This window comes from Heliangelus exortis, chromosome 5, assembly GCF_036169615.1.
Source record: "Heliangelus exortis chromosome 5, bHelExo1.hap1, whole genome shotgun sequence".
NCBI lineage: Eukaryota > Metazoa > Chordata > Aves > Apodiformes > Trochilidae > Heliangelus > Heliangelus exortis.
The window spans coordinates 13,600,183-13,623,146 of record NC_092426.1 but is presented as its reverse complement, the minus strand read 5'-3'; the positions used below and the strand labels follow the sequence as shown (position 1 = coordinate 13,623,146).

At 37.1% G+C, this 22,964-nt stretch overlaps 1 long non-coding RNA gene across 2 annotated transcripts in view; it reads left to right on the top strand.

Annotated features, from left to right (window-relative positions):
* The window catches only part of LOC139796972 (uncharacterized), an 87,686-nt gene extending 65,405 nt beyond the window's left edge, over positions 1-22,281 (top strand). Inside the window, exons 2-5 of one of the 2 annotated variants that reach the window (XR_011726230.1) lie at positions 11,732-11,846; positions 16,278-16,336; positions 19,555-19,673; positions 21,317-22,281. This is a non-coding gene — a long non-coding RNA (uncharacterized lncRNA). Of the gene's footprint in view, positions 1-11,731; positions 11,847-16,277; positions 19,674-21,316 lie in introns of both variants that reach the window. The other variant, XR_011726229.1, reaches the window with a different exon arrangement.
* The last annotated feature ends 683 nt before the right edge of the window (positions 22,282-22,964 follow it).

The window sequence follows — 22,964 nt, the reverse complement described above, 5'->3', positions numbered from 1 at the left end:
GTGAGAAGAAGATAAAGGAGGGGGGAGATGGGTGGGCAATTATTGCCAGTCTAGAAGGAGGAGGCAGAACAAATTATTCTAATGGTAGTTTTTAGGAATATATCTTGAATGCACAAGCTGATAGCAATAATTGAATGTGATGAATTCCTAGACAGTGAACTTCCTTTTAGCACAAACATGTCAAGACAAAAATATCAAGTCATGTAACGACCCTCCACCCCCTTCCTGACATCATGGTTCAACATTAGTCATGGTTGGCAAACTTACCATGAACTTACTGAAACAAATTAAAAAAAAAAACATAATGGGAAAATGATAACTTCCTCCTCTTTTTCCACTGGTTGCATCTGGGGAGACTCCTAGAGGTGCATCTGTTTTGCAACTATTAAATGAGAAAGAAGTAAAGGGATAATAACATCACAGCTCTAAAAACCTCAAAGTAATAGATATTCTAGGTAAAGAGTCCAGCTGAGGCCACATATCTACAAGAACAAGCATGCTAAAGCTATAGAAATTATTAAAAAGTTATACTTTCCAGCTTTCATGATTGTTGTTAATAAAATCTCAAAACATTTCAAAATACAGCACAGAATATGCCTATTGTCTTTGCTTGAAGATGAAAGGAAATCAAGAGATCTGAGGAGCCAAGGAAACTCACCTTGAGTCACAATGAATGTTTGTCAGTGCTTCAAAGAATGTTCCTTCCTTCCAGCTCAGCTCTTGAGAGCTGGACTCTTCTGTCTGCACCAGCACAATGCACACCTTCCTCTAAGATCCCAACACAGATGCTTTCTGGGCCCAGGGCTGAGGCTGTCTATGGATTTCTGACCTGGACCCTTAGATGTGACAAATTTGTTATAAAAAAATAGCAGGGAGGGTCATAAGAATAAGTGTTTTAACGTCAAATAATTCTGTTAAAATGTGGAAGTAACTTGGGAGGTCAACAGCCAGGGAACAAGGACAACCAGGGCCCTACAAGGAACTGGTGGTCGTCTGGGTAATCACATACATACTGTTTGATACAGTGAAATCAATGGCTACTGGTTATTGCAGACCTGATATACTGCACTGATAATAATATCACACCTGATGAGAAGGCAATCCACATCGTTAGTACCAGGTCACTGCTGATGAGCTCTGGCTGAAGGCATTGAAAATGTTGAACACCATCAACTGCGTTTAGCTCACAGTAGAACAAAGAGAACTACACCCACGACACAAGATAAAAAACATGTTTCCATTTCAGTCTGCTATAGACAATTTTTCAATGCTTGTAATATTAAACTACATGATATTAACTGGACAATGGGTTCAGGATCTCTCCTTGGTTTCCAAAGCTTCAAAAATTACATTTATGGGAAATAATGCCACTTCTGCCTTCTCCTAGCTCTCAAAAAAATCCCAGTAGCTTTCTTTATGCTCTTGCATCTAGAGGATTTAACTTCATATACATTGAGTTTTGTTTATTAGAAAGAACTAGATACTTTGGCAAATTAATCATTATCACTGACAGTTCTGTATAAATATAAGGAATTTTTCACTGTGAGGGTGACAGGGCACTGGCACAGGCTGCCCAGGGAGGTTGTGAAGTCTCCTTCCCTGGGGAAATTCAAAGCCCACTTGGATGTGTTCCTGTGTGACTTGCTATAGGTGACCCTGCTCTGGCAGGAGGGGTTGGATTAGATGATCTTGCAAGGTCCCTTTCAACCCCAAAGTTGCTATGATTCTATGATCTACCATGCTGCATCTTTTCTTCCTAAAGTGGGTAGAGCCTTAGGCCTTGCATCCAATTGTACAGTACAGAATTTTTGAGGTTGAACCAATTTTATTTCTGGTTCACAAATTACTTGATTGAGTCACATGCAGTCATGAGGTGGAAAAGTAGTGATGGATGACTATGATAAACATACCTGAAAGAAAAGTGCCCCAAGAAAGCTGTGCAGATGTATTCAGCTGCATAATATCAGATCTCCATGAAAAGGGTAGCTGTTTATATGCTAGAAGAACTCCCACTAATGGAATCATAATTAGTACAAGCTACTTGCATCCTGTGCAAAGTTAACTTTCCCTCATCACATAGAAGAAAGTAGTAGTATTTTAGTAAAGCTTGGCACTTTGCTACATTTATTTCTAAATTGACTTTAAATTAAACCTTTTCTCAGACAATAATTGGAGATTGTAATTCCCTGCTAGAGCTGTATTAAGAATTATGCTTGCTATGTATGTAGCTTATGAGATGATGAAATTAAATTTTGAGGTGCAGTGGTGTGGATTGGTCAAGGACCCCAGGCTTTTACTTGGGCAGCCAGTACCAGAGACTGCAGGTTCACCTCCTGTTTCTGTCTGAATTAGTAGCATCAAAGTGTCTTGTGTACTTCTCACTGCAGTCCCTTTTACATTTGCAACCAGGACTAATGAAAACACTGAATGAAAACAAAGAAAATGAGTGATGTTGATATTTTTTCTGGAAAAAGGAAATTGTTTTCGGACATAGGGTTTTGGTGTGAGATTTTGGCCCAAGAATTGTCCCAGAAGTCTGAGGCCCTGCAAAAAGCTGGAAGAAAACTGATAAGAGTGAGCATTTTCTGTAGTTCACTACTCTGTTCAAACAGCAGGACTTGCAGCAATATTACTTTCTAAGAAAGGGTTAAGAAGTGAAAGATAAAGAGCTCCAAGTGTCATTGTTTTAATACCAGTAATGTTATGTCTCTGCTACAGTGCATAAAGAAAAGAAGAAATGCTGACAAGAAAAAATATCACACTTTAAAAAACTTTCCCCAGTCTAAGGAGCTACTTTTAAATTTGTGCCAGTTACAGTAATTAGTAAACTTGTTCTTAATAGTGTTGTTAAAATGTAATTTTTTCACACTTTCTCTGACTTTGACACTGCTGCTTTTTAAACTTCATTTTGCACTTTGTTCCATTGTTCTTTAATCTGCTGCACTTTGCATTTAGTATCACTGAAATTTCGCACTTACTATGTCAATAACATCTGGCAAAATTGCCACCTATTAAGAGTAAGTGTTCTTTTTTCTCCTGTGAGAAATGTGATGGTGTATTATATTGGTTTCCCTTGAGAGGCTAAGGAGACAATTTTAAAGCAGATAAATGCATTAAAGAAATAACCTGAACTACAAGGGAAGGTTAACGAAAGTCAGAAACTTTTTACTTTTTTTTTTCACCCTTTTTTTCCTTTGATAAAAGCATCCTGTACATGTGGTGAGTGAAAAAAATAGTTCAGTTATGCAATCTTTTGCACGTTTGGATGTACATTACATTTCATAATGCTACTGGAGGACACGTAATGTTCTCATAGGCTTTTATCTACACCAATATTTTTCTGCCCATGCTGGATATGTGTCAGCTTAACGATGTATTGCAGCAAGTTGAGCACTGTTGGATCATTGTGAAATCACAGGAGCAGTTTTCCAGAGGTGCTGTGAGACAAGAATAGTCCTGACTTTGAGTTCTCCACCTCCATGGTCCACCACTTTTCTGGTTTGCTTGTGCACAAAGCACCAGACTCCTTCTCGCAGCAGAAATATTCTACTGAAGGAAGATGGGCCGTGCTGGAGTGAAGTCACCACCTTAGACCTCTCTTGAACTACCAGCCCAGCTAGAAAACATGTTGTCCCTTTGCTATCTTGCTTGAAGACTGACACTTTTTGGTATACTGCCTCCAGTTAGACCTTCCTGTGTTAGGACATAGGCATGTACAACTGCATGTGGTCTGGCCTTTAAAATATGTAACATTTTCTTGAACTGTATGAATACCTTGAGTGTGCCAGTGATTCTGATATATGCATTGCTAGTAAATGAAACTGTATTTACAGAATGAAGTACATCCTGAGTCACTGACTTTCCTGACTTCCCGACTTTCCCTTTGCTGTGGATCAAATCTGAGACAAATTGAGCCACTACCCATCCCATACACATGCTGAAATGGAGCTGGGAATGTGATCTGGGAAGGGCTAAGGGAAATGGAGCGTATTCCAGGCACTGTCAAAGACATAGGGAATCTTTCTACTGACTTTAGGAGACCTTGGTCCTAAGCCCGTGTTATAAATGGAAACTATATGGACTGATTGAAAAGACAAGAGGGATGAGAATATAATGAACTGAGACACAGGGATGTGGGAGATGGTGGAAGGGCATCCCATGACTGTAAATCCTCATGTCAGGACTCACTATTGCAAGCACAATTATATCTGGCTTTGCATGAAGGATGTGAATTTAGTGTCCAGCCACATGCACAGCTCCAGTTAGCATAATGAGAATGGTGCATATATTGAATCACAGAGAAAGTAGACTTGAGCAGAAAAAGATCTGTCCCCATGGAAAAGCAACTTAACAACTAGACTAAAGAAACGGGTTTTTCTAAAATTGGTACACTTGGTCACTATTCAGCATATTGTTAAAGAATAAATAGATGCATCCTTCATCTTCTCTGTGAACATACATATATGAGACCTAAAACCAAAAATGGCTTGAGTCTGTATGTTAAAGTGTTTTACTTATGTTTTTGATACATAAGATTATTATAGAATACATCTCATCTGAAATAATTTAAATGTACAATATAACAGATTTGCTATCTGGCTATAGTACAAGGTATCTTGCTATGGCTTTCAACTTGTGCATAATATTTACAATGGCATTTACTAGTTTGTTTCAGTGTAAATCTACCTAGGCGATGTGCTTAAACTTTGAATATATGTCTTAGAGAACACAGAAATAGCAAAAAAAAGCATGCTTGAACATTTTCACCTCTTTCTTTCTTCCATGTATACAATTAAGGTTCAGATATTTGCATCTGAATTGATCCTGTACTATAATATAGAGTTTACATACCACTGGTTACAAGTAATGAGGTGTTGAAAAACAATTGTATTTCTTGTCCCAGATTTTTCCTTTTCTCAAATTTCTCTTCTTCATTCTTTATTGGCTGCAATTTAAAAACCTTTTCCCTGACATAAATGCATTTTCTTCTGACAAAGAGACTCAATACTTTTTAATTTAAAATAATTTTATATATATATAAAATATTCTTAACAATACACAAATAAGACTAATGAGCACAAACATGAATCAAATGCTCATGTGTTGTCCTGTTTTATCCAAAATGATCTTGCAGGGCTTATCATTAGCCTTCTCTCTAAAATTAAGTCACCTCCTATTTCTTAATTTAGAAAAGATGACCTGTTTCTTTATTCTGAAAATCTACCAGGAATTTACAGTGGTGGTTCATTAACTTCCAGTTGGAGACAGAAATGGAGACTCAAGCAAGTTCTTAAGATGACTTCATGACTAAAGTGCCCCACATCAGTCATTTTTCTGTTTAAAGACATGTTTTGGTAGATTACGTGCAGTTAGCTCACGTGAGCCTTGTTCACACTTTGCAATGTTGTTCTTGGTAGGTAGTTCCCATGATTTCCTGGGGAGGATTTGAGAGTAAGTCAAGATTTGGCAACTTTTCAATGTTGAGGTGCCAGATGGTATTTTTCTTTCCCAAATTAGAAGTTAAGCGTGCTGTTAGAAACTCAGCAAGAGCTGGGAGATACTGCCTTTCACAGAAGCAAGATGCTGCCAATCATCTTATTGGAGGTATCATCTCTCTGCACAAAGCTGAAGCTTCTCAGCCCCTGTTGAGCATGGTAGGTGTGAGAGCCTCTGATTCCCACAGGTGCACCTCTGAAGATGCACTTGGTCTCCCAGCACCCACATCTGTATGAGCTCTGCTGTGTGATGTTAAGAGACTGCCTGTGGACCATCCTGAACATCCAAGATGAAGGCTGGTGATCCCTAGAAAAAGGATGCTGTTAATAGGGTGGCGATGCCATAATCTAACCTTAGTCAGGGGAACTGTTTTGTCACAGTGGTGTCCTTATCTGATAGCTGTTTCTCTACATGCTCTTTTTCTTGTCCCCATGTTGTGTCTCCTTTTTGAGGTTGTTTTCCTCCAGATTCAGATTTAAACAGGTGACTAAAAGCTCAGGGCTTCAGCCTGTAGAGTGTATCTTTAGGCAGTTGCATTCACAGAAGGTGCTTCAGGGAAAACATATTTGTTGCAGGTAGACAAGTGATTTAGCTGCCAGCACCCTTTTTCTAGCACCTGAAAGTTGGCAAAGACCATAGTCTACTTTCCCTGTTCAGCTGCAGTCTGTCACCTGAAAGCTATTGCATTCTGCATTTGAGTCTCTTTCAAGTCACCAGGGGTCACAATCCCTTGTTTCAGATTCTCTGAACTTGTTAGTGAGGGGCATCTTGTAAACTGGCAAACACTTAATCTTCACAGGGATGCCTCGTGATGCAAGGTCCTTTAAGTCCTTTACTTTGTGAGCAGGAGCAAGAAATGTTAGAAAAATGGAGTCTTTTATAACCTGTGAAGTTCAAAAGTGTCTATCACTGCTAAGCAGCACATTCACTCAATGAAACAGAAACAAAAAAATATACCACAAAGAGAGGAGGACTTTTCTGAAACAAGTAAACACAGATCCATAAAGGTGATCTGACCCATCCTTCAGGCCAAACGTAGTCTCAGTGCTCCTCAGCTGTTCGAATGAGGCAGGTGTAGCCAAGCTGTGTTACTCTTCAGTAAGTGATTACACAGCTCCAGTCAAAGTCCTCTCATGAAGCCAGTAGGAGTTCTGCTGCACTATCTGAATTCACAGCAGCAGCAAGAGCTTTGAGCAAGATCACTGGACTGCTTTGTCAGCCAGTACCTGTCAGGTGGCAAAGTGGCCTGCTGGTTTCTTGGGCTTGAATGTGGCATTTCTCAAGAGTGTGGATATCAGCAGATTTAGATCTAACTATGGAGTCTGGGGTTTTGTTGGAGGACTGTCATCAGAGGTCCAGAATCATTTCAATACTCAACCAACAGCTCATCTCCTGCCTTTTGAGGAAAAAAAAAGGGTGCAGAAACCTATTCTGATACTTTCTTCATCAACCTACCAACTTTACACCAGTTTTAAACAAAGGAATGCAAACCAGCTTGACATTTAGCAAGATTGCTCTCATACATCAAATATGTTGCAAGCCTGAAAACAGGTGCGTTACCACTAAGAAGGATTTTGTTCTCGTCACGGTGTGTCATGGATAACTAACAGCATACAGTTTGTGCCTTGAGGTTCAGCTTTGCTGTTGTTAAAAGTTGTCATGTTTTTATGATAATTTTTTAGATTAAATAGCGAATATAGAAGTCTTTATTCAATTAACAATGGACTAGCCATTGAAAGATGATTGAAATATAATGGTAAGAAATATAAAGTCTGTATTCTCTTAAATATGAAATTACTGCATGAGAGAATACGTGCTGTATAGAAAGTGATGGAATGAAACCAGTAAGAGCAAAACCAATCCTGAAACCTGCCCCAGTTCTTCATTCAGCAGGTACATATTCATCACTTAAGCTTTTTTACCTATTCTGCATGACACAGGTAATGTATGCCCTAAGTTCTTCTGAGTATTCACATGCATAATGTTAGATATGTACTTTCTGATTGGCTTCAAAGGACACAGTTTAAAGTTTGGTACTGACTGTAAGTGTCTCACAGCAGGTTTTATCTGAAGTAATGAACTCTTTTCATGTGTTTATCTTTCTTCAAGTAAATGACCAAACTGAAGGATTTTAGCCTGCACTTTTGTGATCAGATCTGACTGTAATGATATTAATATTGTTGTTGTTGTTGTTGTTGGTACTTATTATTATTATTATTATTATTTATTACTGTTATTATTATCATTATTTCACTAGACTATTAACAGTAACCTGGAATAATATAACATGTGCATGACAGTGCCATGCTGTCATAGAGAACCTGAATACAAAGCCAAAAAAGAAATCTACAGCTCACTGCTCTACTTACTAGACAGATAGAAAATATCTTCTCTGTCCTTATAGCAGGTAGGCAGCTATGAAGTGGTGTTATTGTCTGTCCCTTATCAATAATTAGTTCTTGCATTCTATTCTCCTCTTTCTAGTTGCTACATCTTGTTCATCACCATACTTGCTCATGCCTTCTTCTGTGCATTTCCACACCTGTCATGTGTTTGCTTGTGGTGTTCTTGGGCAGAATGGGCACACAGAAATATTTGGATATTTTGATTTTTATATTTTGTATATTTCTACATATATATTGCTAAATTTTTGAAAGCAAGCATGGTCATTATCATGGGTCCTGGGAGAAGGTGGTATTCTCTGCCTTGCTCTTCCTGCAGCATGTCAGCTGCAAGTAAAAACCAGTAAGTGCTTGGACCATGAGTGTATGTACCTTTGCGGGTGACTGGGTTATACTGGTAGGTTTTTTTTAATAGTCCTCTGACATACCAATTGTCTTAGACATTGTAGCTTCTTTGCACTGCATGGGCATGTGCAATCTTACTGTAAATGCCCAGCATCTTATCTGAGCATCTTATCTGCCTCATCCACAGAAGTATCTTTCCTGGGAATCTCTACCTCCTGACTGTGATGGTAGGGCTGGGGCTGAGATTTTCTCTACCTTTCCATCACAGACAGGAGCCATTGAGGAACCTATATGACCCATGTAACTTAGCATAGCTTGGCAGCAGCTCAGTGCTGCAGTCAGCCAGCCTGTTCTGGCCGCAGATGGTACCCTGATTTCTCCCTGCTTAAGCATCCCTTCAGCTCACACCCAGGCTCCTGCTGAAAGTTACTGCCCCCTTTGGTCTACCAGCATGAGTCACAGAACATCTTTCTGCCACAAAACAGTCAAACTGATTCAGGTTAAGGAAATAGTTGTTATTGAATCAGGTTAGGGGGCAGCTAGGTTTGCAGGCAGTGGCAGCTGCGAGGGAGCAGATAAGAGGTAAGCAGGGAAGGGGGTTTCATCTGCAGTGGAAAGAGGGTGCCTGAGTGCCATGTAAGTGGTGTCAGAGCCCTTGCTAGTCTTCTGAGTTGGGAAAGGGGAGAAATTTTCTGCCCCCTCCCATTTCTTTTCCTGAGACGAGTCTAACTCTTCTATAGAAATGAATCTAACTCAGTGATAAAACTTATTTATTATTTTAACAGACACTGAATTGTTTCTCTAATGTGTTAGTCACAGTTCAAGTATGAAGCGTAGGGTAAACTAATTTTTCCCAGCAGCTGGCTTTGTTTGAGTTCTGGTTTTGTATACTAGGTTAATTGAACTTTTTCATTTTCCTTCAGCTGGTTAATATCTAGGGCCTATACCTGTTACAAATAGCTCACAAACACTCCATCTTGAGCAGCGATCAGGTCCAATCTCATATGAAAGCTATACATAGTTTTGGTCAGAACTTCAGCTGTAAAACCTTTAGGAAAACAAATTACTATAGCAGGTGATTGATGTACTGACTAAACAGGTTGCAATCTTCCCCTGCAGTAGGTGGTGCTCACTGCTTAAATAAAATTAAGTAGTGACAGAGATGGCCATACCATTTTTTCTGGTTTAGTCATTAAACCAAGGCTGGACAATTTGTGATGAGAAAAAAAAATAAAAATGTGAAAGAGAAGAGCCTTGTTTCATATAGTGTATTCTATCTACCTAATCTTTCCTGTTGCAGTTTCACTTAAAAATACTCTTTCTAAAACTTCTCTGTATGCTCTCTTGTTGCAGGGACATGTGGTATATTTTATTGCAGAGATAGCTGCTTTTCAGCCATTCTTAAAATACCATGTGTTTTTATTTCAGTGCACTTTAGGATGGTTTCAAAACACCAGAAATGTTAAATTATTATTTATTTTAAATAAGTAATAACAAAATATTTTTTAAAACAATTATTTTGTAAGCAGGTGTTTGGGGGGGTTTTGTGAGAAAAATTGGTATTTTATATAAACAGTAACTTCACCTGTTTAGTTTCTGCTTCCGTAGCCTCAGAGCAAAGTGAAATCAATGAAAATTTGACCCAAATGCTTTTGAAAACTCCTGTAACTGGCTGTATGTGTTTTAGGCACTTAAATGCCTTCATATATGTGCTCATCAGCCCTGCATCACTTGCATGGCTCTGTGGAGCTTTAATTTGTTCACAGGTCCAACTGTGCCTCTTCTCAGCCATGATGCTGTGACAGGCGTCCTGCTTGCAGGCTTGCCCAGTATTGTTGCTTCAGATCTCAGCAGGTGCCAAAGTCACCTGCTTTCCCAGTTTCACCACCAGCTTTCCGGTTTTCTGAGCAAGCCTGGGGCTTTGACCAGCAAAATGACGGCACTGCAGATCAGGAATCTTTGCAGGCTCAAGTGTGCTGAAGAGAAACCGGTTCCAGTACTGGATCCTGAAATGGTCATAGAAACTAAATGGAGCCCCATGTGTTACTTTGAACTGAAACTCTGGAATTCATACTGGAATTTTGGGTAAAGGCCATCTGTGAATTTTTAGGAAAGTTTGGATCAAGATCTGAATTTTATGACTTACTTCTATAATGGTCTTGAACTGGATGCCAAACTTGTGAGGTCTACTCTAAATGCTTGGATATTGGCCAGGTACTGGGATATTATTGCCTTAAAAACTAAAAATAATTTTCTCAATAGTGAAAACCTCTGTTTTGAGACATCTTATGAAGCAGCTAGTCCAGTTACCACAGCAAAATAAAAATGGGAATTACATTCAAGAATGTGTGTTAGAAATCTTGTAGTTTGATATACTATTTATAGATCTGCAGGTCATTATTGCTGTTCCATAAACATGCTTCACCTGGTTATAATACATATTTATTCCTTCATGTTTCTAAAGCCCTTTGAGAACCTAGTAAAGAGCCACTAGAGAAGTGCAAAGTGTTATTAAATGAATTTAAAATTCCAGCTGTTTTCCCTGCAATAGATTTTGCCTAAAGTAAGAATGAATATTAAAGAAAAAATAGAACTTCTTCTAAAGTGGATCTTTGCTGACAGCCTAATAAAAGTACATTTCTTGATTTCTTGGCATGCTGTCCATCTCTTCTTCTTGATGATACTTAATTTTAGTTCAGTTTAGTTATTACTTCATTACTTTAATAATAAAAGTTCACCAAAGCTGACACTTCATCTCACAAGGTAAATCTCCACTCCAGTAAAACTGCAGTAAACCTCTCCTTTCCAGTCAGAAGAGTATTCTTCTGTAATGTTGGGGTTTTTTGTTTGGTTTTTTTTTCCATAAATATTGGTATAGAGTTTAATAATGTCTTCTATGTATAAATCATGCCTCTCTTGAGTCATATGTTGGTCTAAGAGCCCCAGAGAAATAAAAATAAAATCCTTAGCTCATTACCTTAAACCTGCTATTTTCTAGATGCAGTGTTCTGCACGGCTTGGTTTTGTTTTGTTTGCAGCTATAGTATTTCTATTTCTATAGAACATGTTGAAACCCAGGCTGTTAGAGTGCTAATATAAATTGTAAAAAGGGAACTAATTTGTGCTGTTTTCCTAGGGTACAACCAGTTTTTTTTTTTATTTGAAAAAAAATCAAGCCCAAACAAGCAACACCGTGATGCAAAGGTTCATGAGTTAAACTGCAAACCCTTTGTGTAATAAGGAAAAAAGGCACCTGAAAATACGCATAAAATGTGTTTTAGACTGCAACAATGAACTCTTTCAAAACAATGCTGTCACTGTTTCAGTACTTTAAAGTGACACTGTGATTTTCAAGTATTAATAAACATCCAGGGGGAGCTAGGGAGTAGCAGTTTTGCTTTTTCTAATGTTATATAAGGAAATATGAATACAGAGAAAAGTGGTGTAAATGAGTAATTCTTGTTTCGGGGTTGGGTGTTTTTTACTAGGAACTTCTGATGAGAAACTGGTCAGCCATTCTGAGAGTGGTGGAAAGCCTGTCAAGGTCACTGCCAAGGACAAGAGAGTCAATTAGTATGCAGATCAGAGCCAAGGAGTTCAAAGGTATTGTTCCAATTCAATCACATTAGCCAGGCCAGTAATGAACAAACGGCATGACCTTAATCAGGGAGCCTGAACCACTCATTGAGGGGAAGTCTGTCTATGTTTTTGAGGGGGGACAGGAGGAGGGGTTAGGGTGGCAAAAAGGATGTGGTTTCTTTTGTTGTTGTTGTATTTTGGCTTGGGCTTTTTTTCCCTTTTTTTTTTTTTTTTTTTTTTTTTTTTTTTTTTTTAAAAAAAAAGGACATCGAGCCCAGTTTGCTTAATTAGCCACCAGTAATGGAAACTTATTTCTGGATCCCTCTGTTCTGAAGTACAAAATTGCTTTTATTTTTGGGTGAGAACTGAAACAGGATCAAATGGACAGACGCTTAGAATATTTTAATAAAATGCATTCAGTGATATGCTAAAGGGCTTGCAGGAGGAGGGAGATAACCTTATGTAAAACACCAAACCAAATTTTGCAATTACAGTTTCTTTCACATCGTGCTAATTTTCTTAAAGTCTACATGCAAGGAAAATTCTGAATTATTTTTCTCACTTAGACATAACATGAAGTAATTCACGTTCGAGTTAATAATGGAAATAATATTTATTTAGAAAAAAAAATATTTCTTCAGCACTTTCAGTCTGACAAATATTGCACCATACATAATTATATTTTAGCTATCCAAATTGCTAAGTTGTTTTGTATGCTCAGCAAAAAGCACACTGTCTGTTTCAGTGTATTCACCTTAGTAAAGTCAGAAACATCATTCTGTGTTATATTCACCTTAACAAATGCCCATTGTATTATAAACTTAAAAAGTATGTCTTTCTGTTATTTTTCACATATGTGTATACACACTAAATACTTTTACAGAAATGTGTGCATACCAATGACAAAATAATAAAATGACAGGACATATCTGTCCCCATTTAGATATTGTAATGCCTGCATGTTTCTGTAAACTGGTTTTTAAATGCGTACTTAGGACCCCATTGAAATTTATACGTGAATCAGGACTGTGTTCCCTTTCTCTAAACTAACAGAGTCATATTAAAAAAAAACTTCAAAATGTAACATTTTTCTTTATTGAATAATGGAAATTGTAAACACATACTTTCTCCATGCAGGCAGATTAAAAAAAAAACAAACCCTCAGAAGGAATGAATATTAACTATTGAAAATTTACATGATGCTTAAAATACATGTACCTGGTTTATCCACTAATTACTGTTTTTATATATGATAACTTAGAAGTTTCCTGTGCCTCTCTGTGCAACATTTGCTCAACAATTACTTCAACTGGAGCAGATTATCAAAGAGAGCTGCAGGCTTCACTGGGGAAACTGTTTGCAGAAATCACTTAATTTCTTTATAAGTGAATCACAGTAAGCAACGAAGATTTTAGGAATCAAGGGGAGGGGGTTCTTTTTTTTTCACTCTTTTCCTCTCTCTTCTTTACTGGGGAGGTATTTTATCATATCTCACAAAAATGGAAAAGGCATAACAGAAAATAAACTATTCTAGGCTATGAAGCACCCTAGGGGTTCATGAATGTTGGGGGAGGAACACTGATTATACAATGCAATAACATATTGAGACACTATTTCAGTTTTACACTTGGTATCAAGTAAATACAGGATATCTCACCCATGAAGGGTGATTATCTTTCATGAAGGGAGGAAATGAGTTATTAAGGTCTTTCTCAGGAGCAAAACAAGGATAAGAATCTTTATTAATGGAAGAAACAATCTGGGTTCCCCCCCCCCTACAGTAATATACTTCCTTTTTTGCAAAGATCTGGGTTTTTTGTTTAGTGTTTTGTTTTGGTTTTTTTTTCCTCTCTTTAAATTGTCTATATCTCAGAATGGAACACATATCAGTTTTAGCTGACACCAATGCACTGCTTGAGAATATTGTTATAAAACATGTATTCATTGCCATTTTTATCTAGACCACAATTAATAACATTTTAAAGCATGCAATGTCTATCTAGTCCCATAAAAACACTTGTAAAGTATTTGATATTTTATTTGAGGATATTAAAAGATTGTTTAAAAATAAACATATACCAGCAGAGCAAAATTTTCACACGATTATTCAGATAGTCAGTAGGTCTTCTTTGATCATATTATTATGATGCTTCTGCTGGATTTCAGTCTAAGACAGGCGTCTTTTTTCCTGTCTCTCTCTCTGTCTCTCTCTCTCTCTCTCTTTTTTCCCCCTAAACAAGGTCATAGATTTTTTTAAATGAGGACTAGAAGTTCCAAGTACAAGATTAAGTAAGTTCTAACAGTGTTATAAAAGTAAGTGCTTTTTTCTATAATAAAAGGTGTTTAAAAGGTTCGCTACAGCTTTAAACAGAATTACAATTTACTTCTTTCAAGTGTCCAGGCCATAAATTCTTCTCAATTCCCTCTCTCTCTCCTTGTCGGAATTAATGAGATCAGATTTGATCAGGGCAGTGATGTGTTCAGAGCCAAATCACACAACAGCGCGCGTGCGGTAATGGAATTTGCATCTAATGCATACATAAATCAAACATCTTTCTGGACATTTTCATATGCATAATGTCATTTCATCCAGTTCTCTCTGTGCAGAGGGGGAGATTTTTCTCTCTGAGAGAATGACTTTCTTTAATGCTTTCATTTTATTTTCGCTGACTACAATCCCCGAGAATGCGCTCGGTCGGAGAATCTTTCGGGGCGCGGTTGACAGTTCCTTTTCCAAGAGGGGTCCTTCACATTTATCATGCCTCTTCCTCAGGGGCTTTGTTATGCAAATGTGGCTGAAATTGATAATTCCAAAGTGCTTCATTTCGGTTCCTTGGCGGTTGGAGATGGTAGATAAAAAGAAACTGACAAGACACACTGATTGCCCTCAATGCTTGTAACTCTCTTGCTAACAAGGCTCGATATTGTTAAAAATTCCTATTGTTATCAGGGTGGCAGTTCCATTATGCAGGCCTTGCAAATTTCTCATTTGAATATTAACCCTTTAATCACCCTGCTCCCCTCCCCCTGGCCCCAAATCAGTTGCCCTCAAATGGGTTAGAACACAAAACAGTAAATTATTGCCCTCTTATTAGTGCAAAGTGGGTGGTGGTGGTGGGGGGGTTGTTTTGTTTTGATTGTATTTTTTTTACACTACTTCTATTAATCATTTTTCAATGAGAATTTTTTACTTTACAAAAAAAGCTTTAACAAAACAGGTCTAGCAGAGGCAGACAGAACATGGCTGTTTCAAGTTAGGATTGGGAGAATATTTACACGGAAATATCTGTTTGCAGAAACCAAGTTCAGTAGCTCCTGGAGTGTGAGAAGTTTCATTATTTTTAACTTGTATGTACTTGCACTTTATGTTCTTACTTAGGTAGGCCTCAGGGAGAGGATAGTGGGTCTTTATATACCATAGTTACACAAGATTTTTAGCTGTCTGTCCTGCTGGCTGCAATATCCCTTTCTCAGGCTAGTCAGCAACTAACTTCCAGCCTATAGGCAGGTGACTAAAATAAAGAAGTAGAGAAATAGGTAACTTGAGAAGTACAAGGATTTCTGGAGCCATTGTTTTTTTAACCTTGAAGGACACATGCTTGTAACTTTACTTCCACGGTTAGATGCTTATGTTGACAGATTTCACTTATGTACTTGTAAAATACTGCTAATAAGTGGAAGGGGAAAGACTGTTTCAGGGGCCCAATGCTGTGAGCTTCTGCGGTTCACAGGAGCTTCCCTGATATCTTCAGCAAACCTGGAAATGACCTACAATCAGGAATGGCATTCAAGCTCAGGATTAGGTCAGACTGCAAAAGAGAATGACTGGTTGCTAACTGTAAATGATAAATTCACTGATAAATGAAACTGTGATGCCTGGAATTTCAAATATCCCTCTAACATTCCCCTCTGTGTGTGTATCCATAAAAGGTGAATTCTTTCCTACCAAGCAAATGCCTTCAGGCTCGCATTACAATTATTGGTTAATTTTAATTTGTCATTTTTTCTGGGGACACCTGACATGGTTCCAGTTAAAGTAAATCTTGGTGTGACACAGGTAAGTACTGCGGATGCTGGAGGAAAGTGGAGAGAGGAGGAACCGACACTGTAAAATAAAGCATAGTTCACTTCTAGCACCAGGAATCTACAACAATGTATTTCTCTACAATTATGAAGAAAATACATCTCAACAAGCTCATGTCAAAGGAACATCAAAGTTTTCTACGATCTTAGTTCTGCAGTCTTGCAGAGCTGTGTCTGCCAAATTATAGTAAATAAAAAAAGACACTTGCACAACAATAACCTCTTTTATATTGGACCAAGGATTTCTCCTCCTTCCCCTATTAAAAAAAAAAAAAAAAAAAGAAAAGACAAGCAAAAGAAAGAAAGAAAAAGAAAACCCTCTCATGTTGTAGAAACTCTTGAGAAGCTCATACTTCTTTCTTTCATTTATAGGTGTGATGGCAGATTAAAACTGTGGCAGGAAGCGGTGATAATGCCCACTGTAGAGCTGTGTAAGTTACAACAGCTAAGTTTCCCGTGTCGGTGCTTTTTCTTTCAATTATCTGAAAACACCCTCTTAATTTTTAATGTGTTCATACCCTCATTCTGTTGCAAAACCTGCTACCTTTCCCCCCCCTTCCTACTTCAGAAACAAATTTCACTAAACCTGGCTGCTGTAAACTCATTATACAATTCTATCATTTATTCTGTCCATTAGAGTAACCAGTGTTAGTGCTTTTCCCCCCACTTGAGTCTGTCAAGTACTGTTATTTATGCTCAATGGTATTAATATGTCTGGTTGTATTATGGTTGTGCACTCAAAATCGTTAATGCAATCTAAACTTGGCAATAGTGACTGCATCAGCTATCAATACTCAAAAAGCCACATGCAACTTGTAAGTATTAATAAGACTCAGTAATTACATAAATATAATTAACATTTTCTGCTTGCTATATAGAACCATCAGTAGTGCTGATGGCTTTAAAAAGATCGCCCTTTTCAGAACCAGAGACTGCCTATATTATGAACAAAAGATTTAAAGGTTTGACAGTACGATTTTGAATTTTGCTTATTTTCAGTTACCTTTGGAAATGACTATTCTGTAACCTGGCTATATAATGATATCTGCTCTCTCTAGGTAGAAGAGGGCTTAAAAGTCGATTTTTCTTTCACTGCTTGGTTTCTGTGGGTTAATTCCACCACCAAAAGGATTTTCTGTTTTTCTGTAACAAGAAAACCTGTTAGGTAATTTGTGACCATAGAACTGGAGCAATACAGCTAAACTAATATATATGCAACGGCTTCATTATGCATAAGAGCAGGCACTCTTTACTTTGCAGCCTAAAACACACAAAGCACACATTAGAATGAAGAGGCCTGTGATGTCTCTTCATGTGCAGAGTGTAAAGGTACATGAATGTCCTTGCTTGTTGGCATTTAATTTACCAGTTGCCTCTGCAGTGGAGCCTTGGCAGATTCAGCTTGAATCTGAAAGACAGGCTGTCATACTGAGAGTCTGCTGCCTACTGCTGAAATTGAGAGGCTTGGCAGATATGCAAACAGTAACTGGGTTTGAGTTGTTTTGATTACAAGTTAAACAGAAAGTCATTGGCAGGGCCAATATAAATCTGCTGAGGTTTTTTGGCAAAATCTGTGGAGGTATTTCTATAGATTCTGCAGAATTCTGTAGCACCTTGATTTCACATCAAAGAGTGTCCACCTCTGAACCCATTCTGTGGATAAAAGTGTCAGAAACGTGAGCGAACATGTTTAAGTTACATGTTTAGCTTCCAGATTCGGAAATATAAAGCACATTAACAGCATGCTGTACCACACCACTTTTGTACAGTTGTTAAATTCAGGATCTTAATTTTCATTCAAGTTCAGATGCATTTTTGGAGAAGTAAAGAAAAGCGAGTTATAAACAGCTGAAACAGGAAGACAAAATAGATTTTAATGAAAGCTCCAGGTGAATAAATGAAAAAAAGGGATTGGAATAGTTCCTGAACTCAGCTATATTTGTTCAAACTATATTTCACCAATACATTTTTTAAATGACATTAACTGAGATTTTCTGAAGTTGCTCCCTTCCTGGCATGCAGTGCTTTAGCAGAGATTCAGGGTGGGATAATTCAGTCCTCAAATGGCTTTTTTCTCCCCTTCTTTCATAACTTTGCCTGAAACATCATATTTGGCCAGACATCCAGACCAGATAAAATCTAAGTGTTCATCCCAAATTTATTTATTTACAGAGTTTGTCTCCCTGCCTAATCTGCAATGATGAGTTGATAAAAGTAACCCAAACTGACATTGTACATGAAAAAAAAAAAAAAAAAAAAGAATGTGCATTTTTACAATGCAACCTCTGCTTGATTCCAACTTAATGTTTTGAACACTAATACATCCGTTACTAAAATTGCCTTGCAGTTTTAATACAAAATCATGTTAATTTTGGAGGGAGGGAGAAGAATACATTTAATTGTCGATCCTATTGTTTCTGTCTGGCTGACTGTAGACAGGTTTCTGCAAGGCTGGCTAGTAACAATACATTGATTTAGAGAGGCAAGAATACCTCCACAATTGCAAGGGCTAAGACACCTTTATTAGAAAACTGAGAAGCTACAAAATGTGGCAAAGTTCTTGGAAAGAACCCAAATGTATGGAATCTATTTTTTTTTTCCCTCTTCCTTTTTTATCTGCTACTTTGCCTATTACAGCTTTCTAAGTGGGAAAAAAAAACAACCAGCCAAACAATAAAACCCAAACAACCCCACTCCTGATTTTGCAGAAATTATTATATAGCTCATACTAAATTTTACAAGAACCTAATTTGGACGAATTGACTAGAATATAAATGTTGTCTAAATACTCTTTATTTCCCAATATGGCAGACTGAAAAATACCGTTATTTTCTTGAGAGACGTAAAGGTTTGTTTTCTTTGGAAATTACTCCACGGATTTTCTCTTTCACATATTGAGCATCCCTTTCCCTTGAGCAAATGGAATAAGAGTTTATATGAAAGGGCCATATTGCATTCTGGATAACGGATAACAAGAGCATTTTAGGAAATTCATTTTCAGATCCAGATTGAAAAGATACACTGGCTTTTTGCCTCCTTTTGCTGCCTTTATCTGGTCTATATACTTCTTTTCAAAAAAGTGAATTTAGGAACCTTTAAACAGCATGTTCCCCCAATACTGCAACCCGATGCAAATTTTTAGAGAATGCTCACAAATGTCAAATCTCTCTGAAAGTGATATACTTTATTACTGTTCTTTCTTATAATACAAACATTTCCTTGCAGCTCGGATCTTATTTTTCAAAATACACAGGATTTTGATATATGGACAACAGGAGAATATGTATTTTAGATATAATGCCATAAGTGCTTAAAAGTTATTTCTGAGCTGATTTAACATGGAAAATCTCCAGGTAGATTAATTTTATAGGCTGCTTTTATGGGTGTAACATTTCAAGATGAGAGAGCCATGCTTCTGAAATTTAGTTTCGGCAGATTTCATTGGCACCCCTATCTCCATCTTTTATTACCTTAAAGTTGAAATTTAATCTCATTTTTTTTCCTGATTTTTACTTAATTCCTGGCTGAAAGTGGATGGGGCTGTATTTTTGTGTTCAGGTTCTGTTGCTCATACTGCTGTCTCATTATTTGCATTCCCAAGGAGAAAAAAAATTCATTACACTAGAGGCACTTAAATAACTATGCTTAGAAATTACAGATTTTTCCTGGAACAGGCAACTATAGAAGGAGGTTAAGCAGATGTCCCCCAAAAGCCTTTCCAAAGGGCTGAGTTCACACTGGTGGAGTTCACAGTGGTGATTCACAGAGGTAAGAGCGAGCTGCCCTGAAACCAGTTGCTCTATTGTGGTGAAAGCAGAGCTTGAAACTGCAGTCTGTGCACAGGCAAAACTCACAACAGAAACTAAATACCTATTTCTAACATTGCCAACAGGGGCTGTGTTGCAGTCAAAGGAGAATGTGGTCTGTACAGAAGCAGCATATTTAGAGATGTTTCTGTCTTACTCTTAGTATGGATTCAGCACACACTTCATAGATGTGTATAGTGAATGTCTGTGAAAGATAGTACACATGCATGTATTATTTATGTTTATGTATTCCTAAAACATAATCCAGAATGCATTGTTACTTCATATGAAAAATGGCTTTTATGCGTGTGTTAAGAATGTTTTATAAATCTCAATACCTCAGTCATTTTGTTGATAGCTGTAATTTTTTTAATTTTATTGTACTGCAGAGATGGTCTGTAGTCTGGCCTGGTGGCCTGCAAAAAAAACCCAAAAAAATGAGTAATGTGTAATGTTTTTAGATTTCAGGAATATAGGTGAGGGGAAAGGAAAGGGAAGCATTTTAAATCAGAAAATGCAGGGGGGTATGCATGTGCCTGTGAACGTGCGCATGTTTGGAAATTCACAAGCTAACACTTTCATTCTATGGTCTCAGTTTGTAGGACTGAATTACATACCTTAAAAAATTGGTCTTGATAATATAAATGCTGAGAAACTCTCACCTATTTTGGTGCCTGCTGTAATAAAGAAATTCTCTGGGAGAGAATGACAGAGATTCAAAACCCTAAAGAATGATGATTTCCTCACTGCCAATACAATTGCATAAATTAGGTGTGCATAAGTTCCAAATGATTTATAGCACTTGAAACTTAAAAAAAAAAATATTGCATTTGGTGTTTCCTTAGAAAACACAAAAAAGCTGATGTTTATTCACAGAGTAGATCAAAGAATTGGAAGCTAAATTCATATTATAGCAGTTGTCTTGTAGAGATCTTTATATACCTCTTATATAAATTATTTTCTGCACATTTTCCTTGAGACATATTTCATTAGCCAAATTTGCATATACTGTTTGTTAATTTGGAAAAAAAAATCCTTTTAGTTTTTCTCCTCTTGCCCTCTCCGCTGTTAGCCTATTAGTGGAAGTGGCGTTTTATTGATTAGACATTTAATAACAATATTCTTCTGTATTTGCTCAAGTATTTAACTGTTTGCATGGTAACTGGTGTAAAGGTCTCTAAGAATGGTACAGCTGAAATGGGAGAATGAAGAAATGTATTGGCTATGACAAGAAGAAGTAATTGCTTTTCCTCAAAGTATCAGATGTGGTATAGTTTTTTTGAAAAACAATCTAAGCAACATTTTGTTCACCATTGATTTTAAAAGCATTAAAATTAGTTTTTATGCAGCTATACTCATTAAGCTTTTATGTATACTGTGTAGGGTGAATAGTTAAGAAGCAATAAAGCATTCTGCAGTAAAATATACTTTGCCAGTTGTCAAAAGAAATAAAATACATAGATTTGGTATGTTTGTTTCCTGTAGAATATTGTGATATTAGCCATGTTAATTACATTCCAAATAAAGCTATTTTACTTGTGTATCTTAATGTTCAACCTTGTAGCTATAGATGACTAATACAACTGTTATTGAAAATGTTTGCAGCTTGTGTCTTAATACTGATGAGAAACATGCATCAGCCACAGATATTCCAAAAATTCCCACATTTTCAAAATAATTTTTTCCTAGAAATTAGTGTACAGGAATCTTAATGTAATTTCTAACCTCAATAAACAGAATCAAAATGTCATTCTGTGCAATTTTCTTCTGTGCTCCTTTTAGTTTCTCATGTTAATATCTGCATTCATATACAAACTAGCTCCTCTAATTTCACTGTTGTTAATGGTTTATAAAAAAAATGTGGAATACAGCAGCAGACTAGTGCCCAAGGAAAGGAAACTTACTTGGTTATAACTCAGAAGAGCATAACCTTTTATTTTTTATATCAAAAAATGAAGATAGGAGTTTGTGTACAGTACAACAATGTGCCATCAGAGAGAATAATGCATGTAAAAATGAATTTCTCTTAATATGTTCAGGTGTGCTTGTGAATAAAAAAAGGAATTTTGAAGAGTCAATTAAAATTCATTTAAATTCTTTAACACCAGAATTCTTTAATGTAAAAAAAAATTGCTGTGTTTTGTCAGCATTGCTGTAAACACTGTGCTGTGATCATAACCAGTTCCCTCCACCTGTGACTGTAGATGGCTTAGAAATGGATACAGCTTCCTGTTCCAAAGAGGAGACTTCTCTTGAAAACATGGTAGTACTTATAAAGTAAATAAGCTTTAATTAAATATCATTGTCTCACATTAATCTTTATAGCTGTGTTCCCCATGGAAATAAAAGTGGATATTCAATTTGTTTTGATTATGCATAAATTTTAACAGAAGCATTATTTGTATATTGCTGTGTTCTTCATGATAGAGGCATATTTGTGTCAGCATAAACCATTAAGAAGGCAGCTCCTCATTAATGTGAAATAACACTGACTCATTTCTCTTGTATATAAATAGATTGACATTTAGAAAAATTAAGTATTTTTTAAGAATAAACAACAATTCATATGGGGCTGCTGTAACTTTCTCTTTTAGTCTGAAGTCCAACTTATTTTCAGTTAACTATGAAATGGAACACGGAGTGTTTCTGCTATTAAATAGGTATTATTTTCGGTACTTGCTGATTTCAAAGGTCTTTGTTCACACATGTTAAGAATACTCTCATCCTAAGCCAGGATATGCATAAAGGGTCTGTATGTACAAACACAAGAGGGATCAGGGATACATATTTAAAACCTGCTTTCACAATATCTTGGAAACATACTTCAGTCAACAGGATATATTTATCCTCATGAAATTTTACTTGGCTCTACCAGGTTCACGTAGGAGAAATTTGTGGCAACCAGGTTAGGAAAGTCCACTAAAGTCTAGCTCAATAGTAGGGTACAATGCCAGGGTGCATCCCACTTCATCAGACTCTTGCAGTGCTCATTGAAAGGTCCTTTGCTTTTGTCAAAGGGAAGTTATTTCGTTTTTGGTAAAAATACACCCTCTACTGCTGAGCTAATACTGTCCCCTGTGCTAACTGTTGCTGAGGGAATTTTATGCTGAGGGAATTATAGGCTCTTGCCTCTAGCAGTGTAGTGTTGAAGACATGAATGAGGAGGCAGACCATAGTCTCTGTAATAGTGAAGTTCTGCGTGACAGCTGTTTGAGGATGCTTGCCCTCAGTGCAGTAAACTGTTTGGGGTTTT